Source organism: Dasypus novemcinctus, chromosome 3 (genome assembly GCF_030445035.2).
Source record: "Dasypus novemcinctus isolate mDasNov1 chromosome 3, mDasNov1.1.hap2, whole genome shotgun sequence".
In the NCBI taxonomy this organism is placed as follows: Eukaryota; Metazoa; Chordata; class Mammalia; order Cingulata; family Dasypodidae; genus Dasypus; species Dasypus novemcinctus.
Genome location: NC_080675.1, coordinates 64296357 through 64317652, shown reverse-complemented (window position 1 = coordinate 64317652; position 21296 = coordinate 64296357). Strand labels below are relative to the sequence as shown.

Below are 21296 nucleotides of genomic sequence, written 5' to 3'. Positions count from 1 at the left end.
GATAAAAGCCAAATGTTATCTTATGCCTATTGCACCTGAATTGTAAAATAAGAACACTAAAATAATGCACTGTTAAATAGGAGTAATAAGTATATGTCCCCCTCTATTTCCGAGAATTTCCTTGGAAATATAATGTGAAGGAAACTGGATCCTTAATCTAACCCCTTTGTCTTAGTTTTGCTATGCTGCTAAGACAAATAGTGCATAATGTATTACGTTAAGCAATAGGAATTATTGGCTCATGATTTCAGAGGCCAGAAGTCCAAATCAGATATTGGCTCAAAGGCTTACTTCCTCCCAGGGTCAATAGAATTCTGACTAGTCAGAAAACCTTGGTTTTCTTGGCATTCCTATCACATGGCCATGTCTTCTTTCCATTCAGGTTTCTAGCTGATTACTGGTTTCTAACTCCTCTCCATGGCTTTCTATTTCTATGTTTGAATATCTTCTATTTATCAAGGACTCAAGTAATCATATTTAGACCAAGCCTCATTCAGTTGGGCAACACCCTAACTAAAACATCTTCAGGAGATCTAATTTATAATGGGCTCCCACCCACAGGAATACAGACTAAAACCAAGATCCTGTGTTTTGAAGAATACATAGTTCAACCTACCACACCATTGAAATGTAAATAATCTTTGCAGGAGAAATCTAAAACTTGCCTCCAGATATACAGCTCAGGGGATGTCTCCATGGTCTCTGGTCTCATATGCCCTTGAAATAAATGTAAGTGCATACTTCAGGAGAGTTAAGTCTTACTACATAGTGTCATAATTTTAAAAATAATCTTGTTGATCTGTATTTTCAATATCATAGAACACATGCTTTTTAAGTGTACAATGACCTTTTTTTTTTTAACTTTAGTAAAATACTGAGTTTATTTCACATGTATATTTTGTCTCCCTACCATTTCCATTTGTCTGACCACTGCTACTACTATGTCCTCCTGATGACTGACCAGGAGGCTATTCAAGATCTCTGGCAGTGAAGAAAGTCTCCTTAAGAAAATAGTTTGAAGAGTTTGTTAAAATTCTCTGTCTTATTTCATTTCTGTAACAGTTGATATTTGGCTGTATTTTTTATAATGCAGAGTGAGAACTTTCCCTACCATGTCTGATAAATGTTGTCCAGGTTCCTTTGCCAAGAATATGTTGTCCAAAATGCCTGTTTAGTTTTTAAAGATGGAACTACAGTGACATTTTAATAAATTTATCAAGTTGTTATGCCATCAGCATAAATCAGGTTTAAAACATTGTCATCATTCCAATAAGATACCTCATGCATATTTACTGTTAATCTCTCCCTATTCCTCCCCCACTCTGCATCAAATGACTAATTTATTTCTATTTCTACATATTTGCATTTCTATATATTTAATATAAATGGAAGCATACAGTACATGATCTCCTGTGTCTGGATTTTTTCACTGAGTATAATGTTTTTGAGATGTCTCCATGTCTTTACATGTATCCATAGTCCATTCCATTTTATTGCTGAGTAGTATTCTATTACATTTTGTCAATCCCTTTACCAGTTGATGGACTTATAGATTATTTCTAATATTTTAAAATTATGAACAGTTTTCCTAAGAACATTTTTATGTAAGTCTTTGTGTGACCATATGCTTTTACATCTTTTTGGTAGAACCGAGAGTGAAATTTTTGGATCATATTGTAACTCTATGGTTAACATTTTGATGAACTTCCAAACTGTTTTCCAAAATGTTTACCATATTAAATTCCCATCAACAATGTCTTTGTAATTTTTTTCTCTCACTCTGTTTCTTGATTTTTTGTTCCCCTATATAATGAAACTATAAGTACCCCAGAAAATCATGCTCTTAAAGCTAATCCATTCCTGAGAGTGTAAACCTATTGTGAGTTAGACTGTGTGATTAGGTTACTTCAGTTAAGGTATGGCCTGGGGTGGGTCTTAATTCCCTTACTGGAGTCCTTTATAAGAGAATGAAATTCAAAGAGAAGAAAAGCCACAGAAACAAGAAGCTGAAAGCAGTGAAACCTGGAAGACAAGGGAGAGACTAGCAGGTACCACCACGTGACAGAGGAGACCAGGCTCACTGGCAGCTGGTCTTCAGGAAGAAAGTATCATCTTGATGAGGCCTTGATTTGGACATTTTCATGGCTTCAAAACCATAAGCTTGTAAGGTAATAAGTTCCCATAGTTAAAGTCAACACATTTTATGGTATTTGCTGTGAGCAGCTTAGCAAACTAAAGCACTATATGGTGTCCTTTGAAGCACAAAAGATTTAAATTATGACGAGATGCAAATAATCAGTTTTGCTTATTATGTACTGCGCTTTTGTTGTCTTATCTAAGATATTTTTTTCATAACCCAAGATTTGTTTTCCTCTAAATGCTTTGTTGCTTTAGCTCTTACATTTATGTCTATGATCCATTTTGAGTTTTCTTATGCATTGTGTGAGATAAGGGACTAAGTTCATCTTTCCACACCTGGGTATCCAATTTTCCTATTACCAATTATTTAAAAAACTAAAATTCTCCCAATTAATTCCACAGCCACCTTTATCCAAAATATCCAAGAATTTTTATGGACTTTCAATTGTTTCATTGATCTGTGTGTCTATCCTTATGCCAGTACTACATTGTCTTGTAATTGTAGATTTACACTAAGTTTTAAATCAGGAAGTGAAACTGCTCCTGATTTGTGATTCTTTTTCAAAATCATTTGACTATATGAAGTCCTGTGATTTTCCACATAAATTTTGGGATGAATTTGTCAGTAGCCACAAAAAAGTCCAGCTGTAATTTTGATAGGGATTGCATTGAATTTATAGTTCAATTTTAACAGAATTAACACTTTAACAATATTGAGTTCAAATCCATTAGCATGAGTGTTTTTCCATTGATCTTTTAAAATTCTCTCATCAGTGTTTTGTAGTTCTCAGTGTACAATGATTGTACTTCTTTAATTTATTCTGTAGTATTCTATTCTTTTTGGTGCTCTTATACAAAGAAATTTATTCTTAATTTAACTTTTTCTACATACAGAATCATACCTGCAAATAAAGACAATTAGTTATTCTTTTCCTATACAGAAGACGGTAATTTATTTTTCTTTCCTGATAGCACTAGTTTAAACCTTTGATACAATAATTAAAAAAAAAAAAGTTGTGAGAGCAGGCAAAGTTACCTTTTTCTTAATTTAAGGGGAAGGGCCTCAGTCTTTTCATTATTAAGTATAAGATTCTCTACAGATTTTTTGTAGATGTTGTTTATTGGGTTGAGGAAGTTCTCTTCTATTCCCAATTTTTGAGAATTTTTTCATGAATGGGTGCTGGATTTCGTCATATTCTTTTCTGCATCTATACAGACGACCATGTAATTTTTGTCCTTTATTCTACTAATACACTTTATTACAATAATGGACTTTTGGATAGTAAATCAGTCTGCATTCTTAAGATAAATCCCACTTGATCATGGTATAAATGTTTTCATACATTCCTGATTTCAGTTTGTTAATATTTTGTTGAGATTTACATCTATATTTATGGGGCATACTGGTCTTCAATTTTCTTTCCTTGTGATATATTTTTCTCCCTTTGATATGAGGATGACTGTCCTCAAAGAATGAGTTGTGAAGTAATTCTTCCTCCTATTTTTCTATAGAAGTTTGTGGAGTATTGGTATCAGTTCCTATTTTTATGTATGCTAGAATTCCCAGTGAAACCATCTGGACCTGTGCTTTCATTTGTGGAAGATTTTTAATTACTAATTTAATTTTTTAACTTTTTGTAGATATATTCAGATGCAATCAATTTAATTCTACTTCCAGAATGGTCATTTAGCTCACTCCAAAGTTTCAGATAAATTTGCTTGAAAGCCTTAATTGTACAGAAACTAAACAAAATATTTGCTCTACATTCACACAGAGGTGAAAGTAGCTGAGGGAATTAGGAAGCAGAAGGCCTTTGGGAGAAGATACAGCTTTATCATAGGAAGATAGCGATGGACCTTGAGGAAATTTTATAGGCCTTGGCTTTATGCTGAATAAGAAAAGAAACCATTGAAGGGTTTTAAGCAGTGGAATGACATGATCAGACTTAGGTCTAATACCACTTTTGTTAGTTATATTTTTAGTTGTAATATAGGCTTGATTGCTATCACAAAGGCATATTTTAAATATATATATTCAGCATTTGCAATAAGTATGCAAACAACAGGACACAAATATTATTTTTGATAGTTTGCATATTTTCTTAGATTTTCTAGATAGATCATTATTTCACCTGTGGATGATTACAGTTATATCTTTTCTTTTTCTTTTACCCCTTTTCCTCCTATATTTGCTGTCCTTGTCTAATTGCATTAGCCAAATCTTCCAAATATTAGTCTAATAAAATCATAATACCAGTCTACATAATATTTTTGCTGACTTTTAAAGGAATGATTTTTGTGATTCCTCCTCTAAATAAGTTGTTTGAAGAAGGTTTTTGATTGGCACACTTCATCAATTTAACAAATACACTTCTGCTTCTACTTTCTAAAAAGTTTATATCATTAATATGTGTGAATTTTTATCATTAGCTTTACTGTGAACTATGGATAATCATTCACTATTTTCCTTGTAGACTTGGTAATATAATTTTTGAAGTTTTTTTAAAATTCCTTTACATTTTTACCCTTAACATTTTAGTATACATAGTTGAGTACACCAGAACTATAAAGCATCAATTAACCTTGTCTCATTTCTTAAGTGGAAGGCTAGTTGTTGCTGTCTAGTATTTATTTTAACTGCCTTTAATATCCATAAATTTATTAATAGTTATTATTGTCTGTTAATTTTAATACAGTGTATTCTTGCTTAGATTGCCAACATATTTACCAACTACTTTGTTCATCCTTGTGATTGGATCCTATTACATCCTTGCAGGCTTTTTTCCTTCTAATGGAAGTAAACCTTAAGTAGTTTTCTGTTAGGATCTCTAAGTGATAAAGTCATCAGTCTTTAAATCCTAAACCTGGTTCTCACTCTCTCTGCCTTCCAGATTTAGCTAGAGGAGATTAGGATTTCCATAAATATGTAAGGGATGGCTTCTGGTTTTAAGGTTTTTTCCTTGCATTAGTGGTCAATAAGTTTCAGTTTGTCATCTCTCTTCTGTGACTCAATGGCACCCTGAAGCACACCAAACTCTACAGTCCTTATAGTTCCCACTTCCCTCATACTTTACAATTACTTAAGGTAGTACACAAGTCAGTATATCACTTTCCAGCATGATACCATCCCAGTTTACCACATATGGAGATTTTAACAATTGCAGTCCTGTACTCTTCAGCACAGTAGTCTTCAGAACTGACTCTCTTAAATTTCATTCTGTGATTAGAGATTCTGAACAAAAGAGTTGTATGCAGAAGTTTTACTGGTTAATACTCTTGGGAGATAATCTGTAAAGAAGTAAGAAGGGTAAAATTAATTAGAGAGGGTCGCAGACCTGTAATGCAAAATCTGTGCAATAAAAAAATAATTAAGATGAATAATCAAGAGTTTATCTATTCCTATTAAAGTGATGATCTCTTATTGAGTTTTTGGATGTTAGTATTCTTGAGGGCCTAAGAGCCTATCCTACATCTACAGAGAGGGAATTGCTCTATCTACATGAAATTGGCTGACCTAAGTTTCCACCCCCTCTTAGGTAATGGCTGAGAGGTGAAAGAACACAATGACATGTCATCTTTGTTTCAGTTTGGAGCATCTCCATCATGCCAAGTTCAAAGCTCTATATAGAATCAGATGACACTTCAGTTGCAACTATAGTAGAGTGTAGGTCAGTTTTCCCTTTGCTCAATCGTGCCTCCTCATTTTTTCACAGTTGTGTCTCTCAAGAGCTCTCTGTTTGATAAATCTTCTGCCTCCAGCTCTCCATCTCAGACTCTATACCAATTGAATCCAATTGGAAATAAGCGATACATTTATTTTCTATTAAGGGTGAATCAGTCTGAGCAACTTAAGGTCAAAAGACAAAATAGCAATAGTCTTAACAGTCTAGTTCTGGACATTCTCTATCATTGAGTTAGTTTAGCACATTTGATACCATAACCCACCATACTAGTTTGGTTTGCACCTTTCTCTCATACTTAATTTCTTGTTCCAGAGGTTCTTCTGTGATTCCATTTTTTGTCTTAACTCTTTAAGGTCTCATTTTAAAACTAGAGTATAGGAAGAATATCAAGGATAGAAACCTTCAATTTTCTGTCATTTTTGTTGTAACAATGTATACTTTTGGGCTAATTTGATTCAATGTTTTAGATATTGGATATTAAGCAGGAAAAGTATAGTTGTAATTGGGTTCTGTTTCTGTAAGAATTATGAAACAGTATATCTGCCTGAGAACTGGTTACCAAGTAGTATATACATCATGCTGTGTTCTTATGAAGCTCTTAAGAAGATAAGAGCAGGGACTGATATCCTGTAGAAAAATACTGACTAGTCCCTCCTTGTGCCTTTCTGATAATTATTCGATTGTTTATTAATTATTTTAAATCCTTTGGTGGTGAGACAGAGGATGATTAGGAAGAGATTAGAATGTATATTGTACTGTTGGAATAATATCTATATTCCAACATTATGGGAATGTTAAAACCTTTGAGCTTGGCTTGAGATTTTCCAGTATGTTCACACGATGCAGGTATCTTAAGATCAATAAATTCTTTTCATTCTTTATGGAAAATTGATATTGCTCTTCTGTAAGTTCTTTCAGGACCTAAAGGAGAGCACTGACAGGCCACAGCTATCAAGGTGAGTGGTAGAACAAGGAAGGGAATAGGCAAAGAGGACTCTTATAACCCTAACGCACACATCTTTGCATGTTTAAACAATTATGAAAAACCACATGATGCAATGTGTAAATCAATTTAAAGGAAACAAAATAAAAACAAAACAAAAACAACAATGAATTCACTATGCAATATGAATTTCTTTGCAATAAATACGCAACATTTTCTAGAACACATGCATGAATTTGTTGTTGCTGATGATGATGTTGCATTGAGTTTTGTATTCTAGAAAGGCAAAAAAAATCACGTGACCTCAAATAAGGAAATAAACTAAGTTAATAACATTTTCTACTTTCTTGGCAGAGATTCACACTAGCCTTAAGAAAGTTGCCTATTTAGAAGGTTAATTTAAGGTCTTGTACTATTTTAGAAAGTCAACACAGTAAATTGGAAAAGGTTGATTGAGAATCAGGAGCCCTGTATTTTAACTTCTACTTTGTCACTAACTAGCTATATGACCTTGGGCAAATCACTTAACCTTTAAGATCTGTTTTCTAATGTATAAAATGAGGAGGTTGAACTACATGATCTCTAACAGTTCAACTAAATCTGCAACTACATCAAAATATAGACAATTTGATTGAAATAACTCCTACAGAACTACTGCACACAGAAACTAGCATTGAAGAAAGAAACACGGAATTAGAAACCTTTTATTTAGAGGTCTCTTCTAATCCTTACTGTTAACTTCAGGCAGTTCCTAATAATTTCTCCATAAGGGAAGACTAAAAATAAATAAAGAATTCTTCCCTGTGTATAATTTTAGTGTATTTTGAGAGCACAACAGTATTCTTCAAATATTTCTTTTATGTACATGTGTCTTTTGAACTTAAAGGGTATTCTTCTGATATTGGTCCTTATTTCATTTATTATTCTGATATCTCACTGATATAGTGTGTCTTCTAAAAGGGAAAAAATGGAAAAGACTAACATGTTGCTATCAATTATTGGGCAGCAGGTAATCAAATAATAGTGTCTGTCTCTAATAGAACCAAGAGGTGAAACATGTATTTAGAACATCTCTGGAGCCATGTATTAAAATTTCCTTTATCCCACCTGCTATTTATAAGCAGAGAAACTGGAAGAGAGCAAGTGGGTACAATCCCAGTTCACTTTTCTACTTAAGTAAAGACCATTAAGAGTGCTCAAAAGCATCTCAAATGCCTGGTTAAGAATTAGATAAGATTCCTCCCTGGATGACACAAGAGTGTCTTCTCTGATGATGATAGTGGAATGTTACAAGAGCATTCTGAGATTTAAGGCCTCCCATATAAGCTCACTATAGCTTAATTCAAACATACAGGTTCTCTTGGTTATATAGCTGTTCGTACATTCTTTGCTTATAGAATTTTTCCTTCACTTGTAATTAACAGAGGTTCATAAGTATTGTCTATACCATTACAACTTTGATGCTAACCATATATTTTTCTTTATCCCACAATATGAATGATGGCTATTACATACTTTACTACTTCTTCAAGGCATCATGAAGTTGAATTTTTTAAAATATAACCTTTTTCATTATAATGAATTTTCCTTAAGTCTGTCAGGGTTGATGTTTGTTTCCCAAATTTTAACTTTATCAAGAAACTGGCAAAGGAATTCAGTAACTAAATGCTGTCCTTGAGCTAAACTGTCAACTTGGTTGTTAGAATAAAGGCACAGAGATATGAAAAGGAAAATTGACATAAAGTACCTACATCTTTAATGCTGTAAAATCTTGTATAAGAGCAGGAAAAAAAATTGTTGTTATGATATACATTTTAACAATTGCATAATAGATTTATTTTTAAAGTAAGTAAATATTAATCAATAAAAGTTTTACATTAATAATATTGAATCACCTCAGCAGAAAATTCTAAAAGGATATGCATGAGTAACACATAAAAGAATAAATGTAAATGATTAACAAATGTAATGAAGACATTTTCAAACTCACTAATAAACCAAGTAATAAAAATAAAAATATTAATGAGCCGCTACTCTTTAATGATGAAATCATCAAGAATTTAATAAGTAATAACACTCCATGTTGGCAATAATAGAAGAAAATGGAAAATCTGATATGGTACTGATGGGAGAATAGTTAAATAAGCTGTCTGTAATGCAACTGGCAATAAACACCAAAAGCTATAAAATGGCTCTATACATCAATTTTCCTTCTGGAAATTAACCTAACAGATTAACTACAAAAGTGAGAAAAGTAGTTAAAAAGATGTTTATTATAAACTAAAAGTTACATGTAGGAAAAAAGCTTTATGCTTCAAATATAGTGATTGCTTAAAACCTTGTATACACACACATTAGTATTCCACAAAACTATTAAAACCTTGGTCGACTATGTATAGCCATGGAAATAAATGTATAATGTATTACTCAGTGGAAACAAAATTACAGTGTAGTATTCATGTCTGATTCATTTTGAATATTCCCTTATCTGGCAGAGTGCTTTTCACAAAGTATACAGCATATGTTTGTTGAACGAATGGGTGACTAACTTTTAAATGGATTTTCAGCCATTTAGGCAGTCTGTTACTCACAGATGTCATGAAATGTAAATTTCTTTTGCTAGTCATATTTTTGTTAACCTTGTTGGGATTATGTCTGGAGTCCATCACTGTGGGGAACATTTAAAATCTGCTTGAGATGCAGCAATGTCTTTAGTCTTTAGATACGGTATATGGTTTCCAACATTGTGTCTGCCAGGCTTACATATTTGCACTGTCAAAGACAGCAATTTTGAATTCCCATTGGCCTAAAAAAACCAAGAAGTTACTGCTTTACCACACTCTACCCCAACACTTAACCCCTGATAATTTCAAGCCAATTCATGGGTATTTCAAATCAGTTCTAATCTTCCATCCCAGGAGCTAATACACGATTGTGAGACCAGCCATTTGCTGCTATTATTTTCCCTGTTTCTCAAAACCTATGAAGTTAGAATTTTATATATTACAGGTAGTAGAGCCAGAAGGCCACTACTGGATACCAGTAGGAGATAGACTTATCATAGCTCGGTCTATGCCATATATGCTTGAAAGGATGTAGGGAGTTTTCAGGAGTGGGGTTGAAGGCTGGAGAGTGCAGAATGGATGATGATAGTAGTAGATTGAATCTCCAAGAAAATTTTCTTTTACTAAGTGGGATGGATAATTTCATGTATCTACTTGGCTACATTATGGTGTCCAGTTGTTTGGTCAGGCAAGCAATAACCTGATTGTTACAGTAAGGGCATTTCATAGATGGATTTATATCATTAGTTAGTTGATTGCATCTCTTGCTGATTTTATCTACAATCAACAAAGGAGATTGCCTTTAGCAATGAGGGGAGTGTCCTTATTCAATCAGTTAGAGGTCTTAAAGCAAAAACTGAGAATTTCAAAAGTTACAAAGAAGAATTTCTGCTTCTTATTCAGCTAACCACATTTCTGGGGGGGAGTACAAATTCAGCTTCTCCTGAGGAATACAACTTTACCTTCATTGGAGGTTCCGGTTTGTGGCCTGCTCTATGGAATTTGGATTTGCCAATTCCAGTGGTTGCATGAATCAATTCCTATAATCTCAATCTCTCTCTCTTGAGAGACTAGTATAGTAAGCCTCTAAAGTATGCCAGCCTTGCAGTGAAATTGTTTTCTGAACACTATATCTAGACAACGCCAGATTCTGATACAGAATGGGGATAGTTTTTTTATTGGATTCATTCATCATGACAGTATTTTTGCTTCAACTGTCCAACCAGAGGCTCAACATCAAACCTAGTTGACACCAAACAGTGCTTACAGGTGTTTCACCAATTCTGCCATTTTTTCCCAGTGGATCTTTTTTTTTTTTTTTTTTTTTTTTTGCCAAATTGCTGATAAGTTTACTGAGGTTTCCAAACTATAGTGATTCTGGAATTTTTGATGTAAAGAAACATTTTTGATTTACTAATTTTTGGAGTAATGACACAAATATAGAATTTTCCTAGGAATGGAAAACTGGCTTGGTAGTTAATTAGTTCTTTTACTTATTTTCAAAAGGGCTTTTCAAAGTGTTAGCTGTTTTTCTCTGAAGGAATGTTTATTTTTTGACTGGGCATTCTGGCTGTACTGCATCATCATAAAGTTTTTCTGTTTTTTCTTCATTTTGTGGAACTGGAAAATGGATGCCTTTTGGTTTTCTTCCTCACAAATTCTTTCTGGTCTTTCTTTCCAGCCATTGCAGTTGCTAGTCATGTCTCCTTGTCAGATTTTGGCCTGTTATAAAGGCCTCGATGCCCTGAAATGAAAGTAACTTACCCCTGGGTTCCTCAGCGCTGTCTATTTAGATATATTTTCTCTTGTCGGCTTTTCTGGGGGCAGCAGTGTGTTCTTTCCTCATGTGGGCCATGCAAAATTTCTGGAAGGCTTCCTGAGTTAAAGTCCAACTAGTCTTCAAGAAGTGAAGCCTGTGGTTGCCATGGGCCCTGAAGGGAGGGGAAGGAAGGATGAGAATAGATGGAACAGCAGGCATTTTGGGGGTGATGATGTGTTCTGCATGATCTTGCCTTGATGGATACAGACCATGCTGAATTGCATCAAAGTTTATAAAAGTTATGGCCCAAAATGTAAACCATTATGTAAACCATTGACCCTGGTGGGTAGCTATGTTTCCATTATTGTACATCAGTTGTAACAAACATACTATTCACATTTAAATGATATTAATAGGGGAAGGGGGAGAAAGGGGAGGATGTTGGGTATATACAGAAAAGTACATGACTTTTCTGTAACCTAAAATTTCTTTGAGGACAAAATGAAAAAAGTAAGACATTAGGGGAATAAATGTAAGAAACTGTCACTCTGCATATAGGACAACAGATCTTACAATGGCAAAAGGCAAAATGTCAAAAAAATATTTAATATTTTTTTGTTTTTTATTATCTCAAATTTTTATTTAAAATTTTTTGTATTATTTTAAAAACTATCATTATTATTTCATTTTCTTATTAATTGTATTTGACTATTTCATTGGCTTCATTTTTGAAGAAGCTTTGGATTACAGAAGGGTTACAACTGGGACAGGGGGAGATAACTGGTGCAGGGTGTCAGTGATGGGGGATACATGGGAGGAAGTTCACCTGGGCATACATATAAGGCATATAAATATGTTCAAATGTTCATGGAGTGTTGTCTTGGTGGGTGGAGATTCACACATTAGTGGAAGGAATATCAAATTCCCATCTGTGTAGTCTGCAGCATTCTCCAATGGATCAACAAGAATCCCCCAGTGTTTGAGAGTGGTGACTAGTAAAGGAGGATGGGCCATTGATGGACCATTGATATTAATGACTGTGTGTATGAGCCTTTACTCTGAAGTTGAAACTTAGCCTAGTATTTTAGGGTGCCTAAGAGTTGCCTCCTGGGAGCCTCCTTGTTGCTCAGAAGTGGACTCTCTCTAAGCCAAACTCAGCATATAAATACATTACCTTCCTCCTCAATGGGGCATGGCTCCTGAGGATGGGACTCCCTGGCACTTAGGGATTACTACCAAGCACCTTCTAACAATGCAGCTGGAGAAAGACCTTGACCAAAAGGGAGAAAAAGTAAAGTCAAATAAGTTTGCATGACTGAGAGACTTCAGAGTGAGTAGGGGGGTCATTCCAGGATTATGCTTGTGCACATCTTGGCAGGATCTCGTTGACTGCCAAAGTAGATACTACCCCAAATAGTGAGACTCCCGAGGGCTCTGGAGACATCCAGATACCACATCAGGCAGATAATTCAGGACTTTGATGCCTTGCCAGTGGGCTTTACTTAGGAATTTGTGCTACCCACTGTGACAGGATTGGATTCAGTTGTGGTTTCCTTACACATGGATCTTCTGTCTTTCTATTTGCACCTATAATTTGTATTAGAGTTGGTAGGTATATGTTCAAGAGACTTAAATGTTTGGACTGTCCATGTGCCAGCTGGGCCCTGAATCTCAAAAGAGTTACAACAAGAACAACTGCAAGCAAGAGAGTCCCATCCATCAGCCCTATGGGATCACAGTCCCCTCTCAATTACAGGTTGAGTGGACATCACCATCTCAGAATCCTCAGCACTGAGGAATGAACTATGAACTAAAGTAGATTTACTGTTATTCTACTATAAACTTATTGTGATTCTAGCAACGAAAGAAATTATATCATTGATGTGGAGGCAGTGTCCACCGGAGGTTCTGAGGGAAGGGAGAGGGAAAAACAGGTGTAATACAGGGGCATTTTTGGAACTTGGGAATTGTCCTGAATGGCATAACAATGACAGATGCAGGCCATTATATATCTTGTCATAACCTACAAAATTTGAGTGGGAGAGAGTGTAAACTATAATGTAAACTTTAATCCACGCTTAATGACAATGTTCCAAAATGTGTTCATCAATCGCAATGAATTTACATCACTAATGAAGGATGTTTTCAATGTGGGAAAATGTGGGAGGTGTGGGGAATGGGGCATATGGGAATCTCTATATTTTTTATGTGACATTTGCGTAATCTAAGTATCTTTAAAAAAAAGTCCCAACTAGTGCTGATGGCTTTTCTGCAGTTTTGGCTCTCTGCTTTTCCATGCTGCTCAGCATCTTGGAAATTTCTTGCTGGTTTTCATCAGAAGAGTGGTGGTGTACATCCACCCATTCACCGTCGGCATCCTTCTCTAGCACATCCCACCATCTTCATCATTTTCAGCATTCTCTTCTTCCTTCTCAACTTTGAGATCTTCCACTCCTGGAATGTAGTCTTTAGCATCTAATGCTCCGTTTCCTTGAATCCTTGCTTCAATTGAGGCTTCTGCAGGCTTACCGCTGAGTTTCTTCTGCAACATGAAGATTTAGTGTTCAGAAGAACTCCATCAAAGTTCTAGCAGATGTCATCACTTTCTTATCTTCGAGGGCCAAGTCTTGGAGAAGTTCTTCACTCTTGGCTAGAGGACCTTGAGCTGTTATCTCTTTAATAACAGTGATTTCCACTGTTCTGACTTCGCCTGAGCTCTTGTTGATAACAAAATTGTTGGCCAGTCATGAGCAATGGTGGAATGATCTCTGGGGGTACAAGATGATGAGACGCTTGTGCAGCAAACAGAAGGACCTTTGTTATTTCTCTTCGGTGGGCCTACAGAAACCTTTGCACAAGGGGTAGAAGTTAAGGGGGAAAAAAATTCATGAATTCCCACCAATCTGGAGGTAAGGTTCAAGTTCACCATCTTCACTTCAATCTTCTCTTATGATTTAGTACTTTTTCTGAAAAATCTTAGGGATCATGAATCAAGTGAATACCTGAAAAGTTAAACACTTCTGACTTTTTCTTCTTTTTATTCTTGAGCACTTTTATTGCCTTTTCTAATCCTTTCTCATGTTTGGAGCTTTTCTTTCCCATGGCATACTGCACTAGCAGGTCACTTGCTACTGTCAAGCAGTATTTATTTGATGCATGAAGGAAGATGTTCCTTCCATCTCTGTTTCAGTCACTTGTGATTCTCCAAGTCAGAAGTGGCTTGCGATGTAGGACGACCAGTTTTGGCTTGCTCAGAGAGACCTCTCTCTTGGACACCCATCTGCATGCAGGATGGCCTAGGGCAAGCAAGTGCAGAACCAGCATCAGTGATCCCCTGAGACCTTATTTCAGAGTCCAGTCCTGGCCTTATTTCCTACCACCCCTTATGGTAAATTATTTCTCAAGGATCCAATTGTCCTTTTAATTATCTGCTTTTGACCAGGCTCTCTTGGACCCCTTCTGTGATTATGATTATTTCCCAAATCTGCCCCGGCTCATGGCTTTGCTGTAGAACTATATGTCTGGCATTAGAGTCTGCCACATAAGATTCTGTCTTCTTTTTAAATAACTAGGTCTTTTATTTTCCTCAAGTGGCCTCAGTACCCAAATCTAACTATTCATCATTAGAAAATAAAAGCACAAAAGAGAATTTTTCCCACCTTTATCTTGTAATTTCTTTTCTAGTAAAGGGAATTGGGCAGAAACTTCAAATAAGAGCTTTTTTTTTCATATATAACTCCCTCTACAATCTTCTGTCATTAATCCACACCAACTTTATAATTCTTACCAAATAGCAGAAGAAATAACTGAATGTTCTGCCTTTCAAAGCTGTCAATCTAGTTTTCTGTTTCTTTTTTATTCATATAAAAGACAGAATTTTCATCATGAAAAGAATTTTATAGACCAATTGGTGAAGCCAACATATTTTATACATGAGAAAGGGAGAAGAATGTCTTGTAATGGAATACTCAAAGTAATACAGCAATTATCTTATGAAGTTGGAATTATTATACAGGTCGTTTTTTATTAAAATCTGAAGTATATAAGCATATTTCAGTGATTATGGTTAATACATATTATATTTTATGTGGACTATTTCTGTTGTGGACAATGCCGATGTTTAGGTAACACAGTAGATTTCAGATGTTGCACAGAGAATTTTTGTGATATTACTTAACATGATGGTTTCATTTTTAAAAAGGAAAGTTATTATTTCTAAATCTTAATAAAATCACTAAGATTTTTTAAATTTCCAAAATTAGAGGAGAAGAGCCTATGGAATAATTTTAACTTTCAGGGGGGGAAACAGTAGATGGGCAGAGGAGAAGGCTGCCTACATATTATGATTTAAACAGAAAACGAAAGTCTCTTGCATGAATGCAAATTTCTCTTCTACTGACCAGCTATTGTGTCATTGATATACTACCTTCTGAAAGCCCTTATTAAGTGCAATTTTTTAACCTAGGCAACATGCAAAGTGTTCTGTTATCCAGCTCTTATTATTACCCATCATCATCATAGCAGACGTCACCAAGAGAAGGGACACAGAATTTCTATTTTATTGTAAGAAAAACAAGAATTACAAAGCATCCTCAATATGGGAATTGATATGGACAATGAACATCAATTAGAATGCTGCTTTGCATGCCCTAAAAACAGAAAGAGAAGCTGAGGCTGACAGAAAAAGACAGAATGAAATGGGAAAAAGTCAAATCACTACATAGATTTATTTACCAATGGCAAACCCATTGAAAACAACAATGCAATAAGCTAAAAATGGTAGGAAGGCATGTTAATCAATTATACATTTATGGAAAGCATCCTTAAAGGAACTGTAATAACAATAATTATTAAAACTCATCTTTAATATCACAGAGAAACTTCCCCTATCAGAATCCCATACTCCACAATGATTATTAATAAAATATACAGAATGATGTTTGAAAAAAGATTCTTAATCTCTAACAATTACATAGTAGATAAGACTTCTCAGTAAAATGCCAAACTCAGGTCAAATCCAGGCATTATAGAAGGGACTTAATACTGTAAATGGACTTTGGACCATATTTACATGGAAGAATGCTACATATGACTACTTATATTCCAAAAACCCTGTTAAAATGATCCCATCTTTTGTCATAAAAATTATGAAAAATGAAAGTACAGTAATTACCCAAGGAGTTTTGGAAAAAGTAGCTATCCATATAAATATGTTTCAAAATCAATGACTTCATTGCTGATCTAATTAATATTAGAATCAAAAAGTGTTCATCTAATTCCAAAAATATTATAATAAAAATTGTGGTTAGCTGGTTGTTGCTTAATAACTATATGTTCTTGTGAGATTTTATTACTTGAATATTATACAATGGAACTAAGGTTTTTGTTCCTATTATTAAGGAAAATTTCTAGTAATATGTTTAGAGTGCTAGTTTACATGCAACCCAGGAATAAATAGGTTTAAAGTCATTGAAGTAAGAATGGATGTGTGGGGTATGAGAGTGACAGGTCCCCTATTCTCCAGATAAACCTAATGATTTTACGTTTATTTTAACTATGTTCACCCTCGGTCTTGTGACTCCTGAGGAGGGCATGTCCTTGGATATAGCAGAAACACCCCAGGAGCAAGGTGACAACCTTGCAAGTATGGTGACGATTCTCTTTTACTTTTAAAATTGCAAAAACAAAACAAAACAGCTCAAGTACTTACCAAGAAAAAGGTTAAAGTTCCTGCATGCCAAACCAATAAACAGTTCTTCCAAATTACAACTTACTATCGAGTTCTTTCCTTTCTCTCCCACTTCCCAAAGGAAAGTGTATAAAATAGAGATGACCTCAACTGGCAGTGAGTTCATTCCTGATTTCTGCATGGGATGGCACTTCATTCCTCTATACCCTTTAAGAAAAATACAGCAAAATATTTTGCTATTCTTCTATTCTTCAAAGTAATTAAATTTCATACCCTAGAAATTATTAAAATATTCTAACATAGACTTATTTTCCTAAAATTTAGGACATATTGAACTGCAAGTCCTCCTTTTTTTTTTCTTTAACTGAAAAGGTCAGTTATTTATTGAGATATTCCAGTCTTCTATATTTTCTGCAGAGGATTAGCAGAACTGTGCAGATTAATGCCTACTGGCATTATCAAACCAAATTGATCACAACCTAAGAAAGAAGAAAGAATTTTATATAGGATGCAATTTGCAATTTGGAGCATATAGTCAAATAGCAGCCTCATCAGGATGATCTTCCTGGAGCCATTGTGCTGATCAGCCACAATGAAAAATCCTATCCCAGCAGTATTCAAAAGATTAGCATATTCCAACATTAGCATACTCTGACTGTGTCAGTTCATGACCACAGTTGAAGGGCATGGTCACTTTTTCTATTTCCATAATTTTTTTCCTAAACTTAATCTTCAATCAGGTCACTGAAGTTTCAAGATTTCACTTACAATTGTAGCCAGAAAGGTGACTATGAAATTTACTAAGGAAATGCCAAGTGTATGATGCAACGAAGGAGAATTGCTTTCCATAAGTCAATTACTGAATATATCTAAGATTCATTGCTTTTTCCCCATGATTAAGTCTCCTTAAACATATATTTTCTTGAATATCCTAAATAATGAACTGAAAGCAACATGTAGGAAACAAGCTGAAAATACAGCTCGAATTACACGGTACTTAGTTATCAGAGCTAGCATAGTTCTTACATATCATCATAAGTGTACAGAAACAAAGTGTAATTCCTCCGGATTCTTAATTTGAGAAACCTCAGTGCAATTTTGTTGATTAGAATGAGAATATAAACTCTTATCATGATGAATTCTGTCATATTTTTAATTGTACTCAACTTTTTTAATTGGGAAAAGTCAAGAAAAAATGTTAATAAAACAAAAATCTATTCACATCTTAATGGAGATTAATGGGAAAATCAGTATCACTGCAAAAGTCATGCAGAAAATGCAAGGCAAATAACTAAATTAACTCATTCCAGTGAACAGCAGCCACTGGACAGAAATAAGGAAGAGTAAGAAAAAAGAAGGAAGGAATTAAGGAAGAAAAGAAGAAAGAAGGAATGAAAAATGGATGGAAGGAAGGATTAAAAAATATAAGGAAATGAGGAGGAAAAGAGAGGAGGGAAAAACTAGAAAAGCCTAGACTTCAAAAGGCATTAACTGAACAAGAAACTGAGAAGAAAATTTTGTAAGGGCAGGGAGTAGTTAATTATTAATTGACTATGACAATTTACAACTTTTAAAGATGAAGTTCTATGCTCACTTCCTCTTTAAATCCTTAGATTCTGGCTCAGAGTAGATGATCAATAAATGTTCGTTAAAATCAAAGGATTACAAAGTAACACAATATCACTAGCACTTCCCTAAAACCAATGGCGGTGGATTTAGATGAACAGATTGTAGTTCAATTTAAAGAGCTTTGATTCTTCTCCTAAGGTAAAAGGATCTGCCTTGGGAGTAAAAACAGTGTCATATTCTAAAATGAACAATGGCTATGTACAACAAACGGATGTGAGTAATGAACACCAAGTTTTCTTCCTACCTTAAAATTATAATTTTTCAACAAAAAGTTACATGCACGAAAAATTTGTAATGAAAGAAATTTTATAAATAATATAGCAATAAAATTATACCTAGGATGTTAGCATGCAATAGTGAAATATCTGGGTTTAAATAAATGTTTCCCTGGAATCAGAATCCCAGTTCGAGTTTTAAAAATTCTAGTAATAAATTTAGCATAATGAATGCAGTTTTTGGTGGTTCCCAACCATTAATAGATTTCAACTTTATTAAAATAACTGCATAAGTATATTTTAAGGAGATATAAAAATCTAAATCAATAAACAAGTTAGAAATATAGCAGCCATATGAAAGAAGCATAGTTTAAAAATAGTTAGTTCCTGACTAATAAGCTTTAGTGTGGTGGATAGCTCTAACTTTCCCCAAATAGAAATTCCTTTCTTCAGTGGGAAAGATAGTGTTCTGTGCATTTTGATTTCTGACATTATAAACAGTGAAAATAAGTTTTCCTGTTGTATCTAACAGAAAAAAAAAGCTTCATTTGTCACCCTAAGCATTCCATTTTCAGAAATAAAGTTTTATATTAACAGACTTCATAAAGGTCATCCTCAGGCCAAGCTGATGTTTTGAAACTTAATGTTTTCTGCAATTATATATTTCATAAAAGTTCAATAACAATAATTCTCAGTTTATCTTATGATACTAGTTGGACCCTATCTCTACAATATAATGTAAGGTGAACAGTTTGTTAATTTACAACCAATTAATTTTATAACTGCTGAAACACATAAGATAAAAGGATTTATTAGGAGATAACTGACTTTCATTTTTTAGTCCAGGAAGTCAGGTCATCTACTCACTTAAAGCCATTGCCAATGAATATTAGAACACTTTTATAAACCCTGTATATATGCCCTGGAGAACTCCCTCCCAACCATGCGTCCCCCATCAATAACACCCCACAGCAGTGTTCCTCCCCTGCCATAGTTGAACCTCTCTCTAGTCCAAAATTTTTTCAAAAATGAAGCTTAATACATTGCCAAATTCAATTAGTAGGAAAATGAAATAGTAATGATAGGTTTAAAGGTTAGAAATGGAATACATACTAATTTAGAAAAACTAAAATAAAGTAAAAAATAAATTGGGGCATTAAAAAATGAAAAATACCATAAAATTTTGTTTTTGATGTTTTGCCTGAGGAAATGCTGAGTTCCTAGTCAGGGGAGCTCTGTCACATTCCCCAATGGAACAGCAACAATCCCCCAAGTGCAAGGGCAAAGACCAGTGAAAAAGGATGGTCCAATGATGAGCCCTTGATACTGATGACTATGCTTATGAGCCGGTGTGCTTGAAACTTCAACTAGGCCTAGAGCTGCAGGGTGCCTAAGAGTTACCTCCTGAGAGCCTCCATGTTGCTCAAATGTGGCCACTCCCTAAGCCAAAGTCAGCATGTAAATGCATTACCTTCCTTCCAGCATGGGACATGACTGCTGGGGATAAGCCTTCCTGGCCCCGAAGGATTACTACCAAGAACCAGCTGGTGATGCAACTAGAAAAAGACCTTGAATAAAAGGGGGAAATGATAAATACAAATGAGTTTATATGGCTGAGAATCTTCAAAAAAGAGTCAGGAGGTTATCAGAGGCATTGCACTTATACACACCTCAGCAGGATCCCAGAGACAGTCAAAGTAGATACAACCCTAGGTACTGATGCTCCAGAGGGCTACTGAGACACACATGTTGTATGGTCATGGCAGGTGGCTCTGGAGTTCAGTGCCTTGTCAGTGGGCCTTACTTTGAAATTTGTGTCCCCTGAGTGTGATGGAGTTGGACTCAGATGTGATCTTTCTACACATTGCTCTTCTGCCACTTTTACTGAACCTGTGGTTGGCACTGGGGTTGGTGTATATCCAGAAGACTTGAATCTCTGGGCTGTCCATGTGCCAGCTGGGCTCTGAGCCTCAGCAGAGTTGCAACTCCTACTTTCTGGTTCATTGGACTTACCCAGGTCAGCTAACAGGGAGGTGAAGGTGGTCAACCACCAGACCAGGGAACCAAGTATGCCTACAACTGCAAGCAGGAAAATCACATCCATCGGTCATGTGGGATCTAAGCCTCCTCTCAATATAGAGGTGGAGTGGACACCACCATCCCAGGGTCCACAGGATGGAGGAATAAAATATGGATTAGAATGGACTTACTGGTATTCTACTATAGAACTATTGTGACTAGTATTGGAAGAAACTGTAGCATTGATGTGGCAAAAGTGGCCATGGTAGTTGCTGGGGGCAGGGAGAGGGAAGAAGAGATGTGATGTGGGGGCATTTTCAGGACTCGGAGTTGTCCAAAATGATATCGCAGGGATGGGTACTAGAAATTATATATCCAGCCATAACCCACTGATTGTCCTGGAGGAGAGTGTAAAAGTACAATGTACACTATTATCCATGTGGTGCAGCAGTGATCCAAAATGTATTCACCAAATGCAAATGTGCCACAATGATGAAAGAGATTGTTGATGTGGGAGGAATGGGGGTGTGGTGTGGGGTATATGGGAATCTCTTATATATTTTAATGTAACATTTTTTATGATCTATGTACTTTTTTAAAAATACAAGTCAAAATAATTAATTTTAAAAGATTGCCAAAACATGATACAAAACACT

The 21296-nt window shown here is 35.1% G+C and overlaps 1 pseudogene; it reads right to left on the bottom strand.

The window, feature by feature from the left end:
- Nucleotides 1-10805: 10805 nt before the first annotated feature.
- On the bottom strand, nucleotides 10806-20725 carry LOC101447078 (protein SDA1 homolog pseudogene; annotated as a pseudogene).
- Nucleotides 20726-21296: the final 571 nt, after the last annotated feature.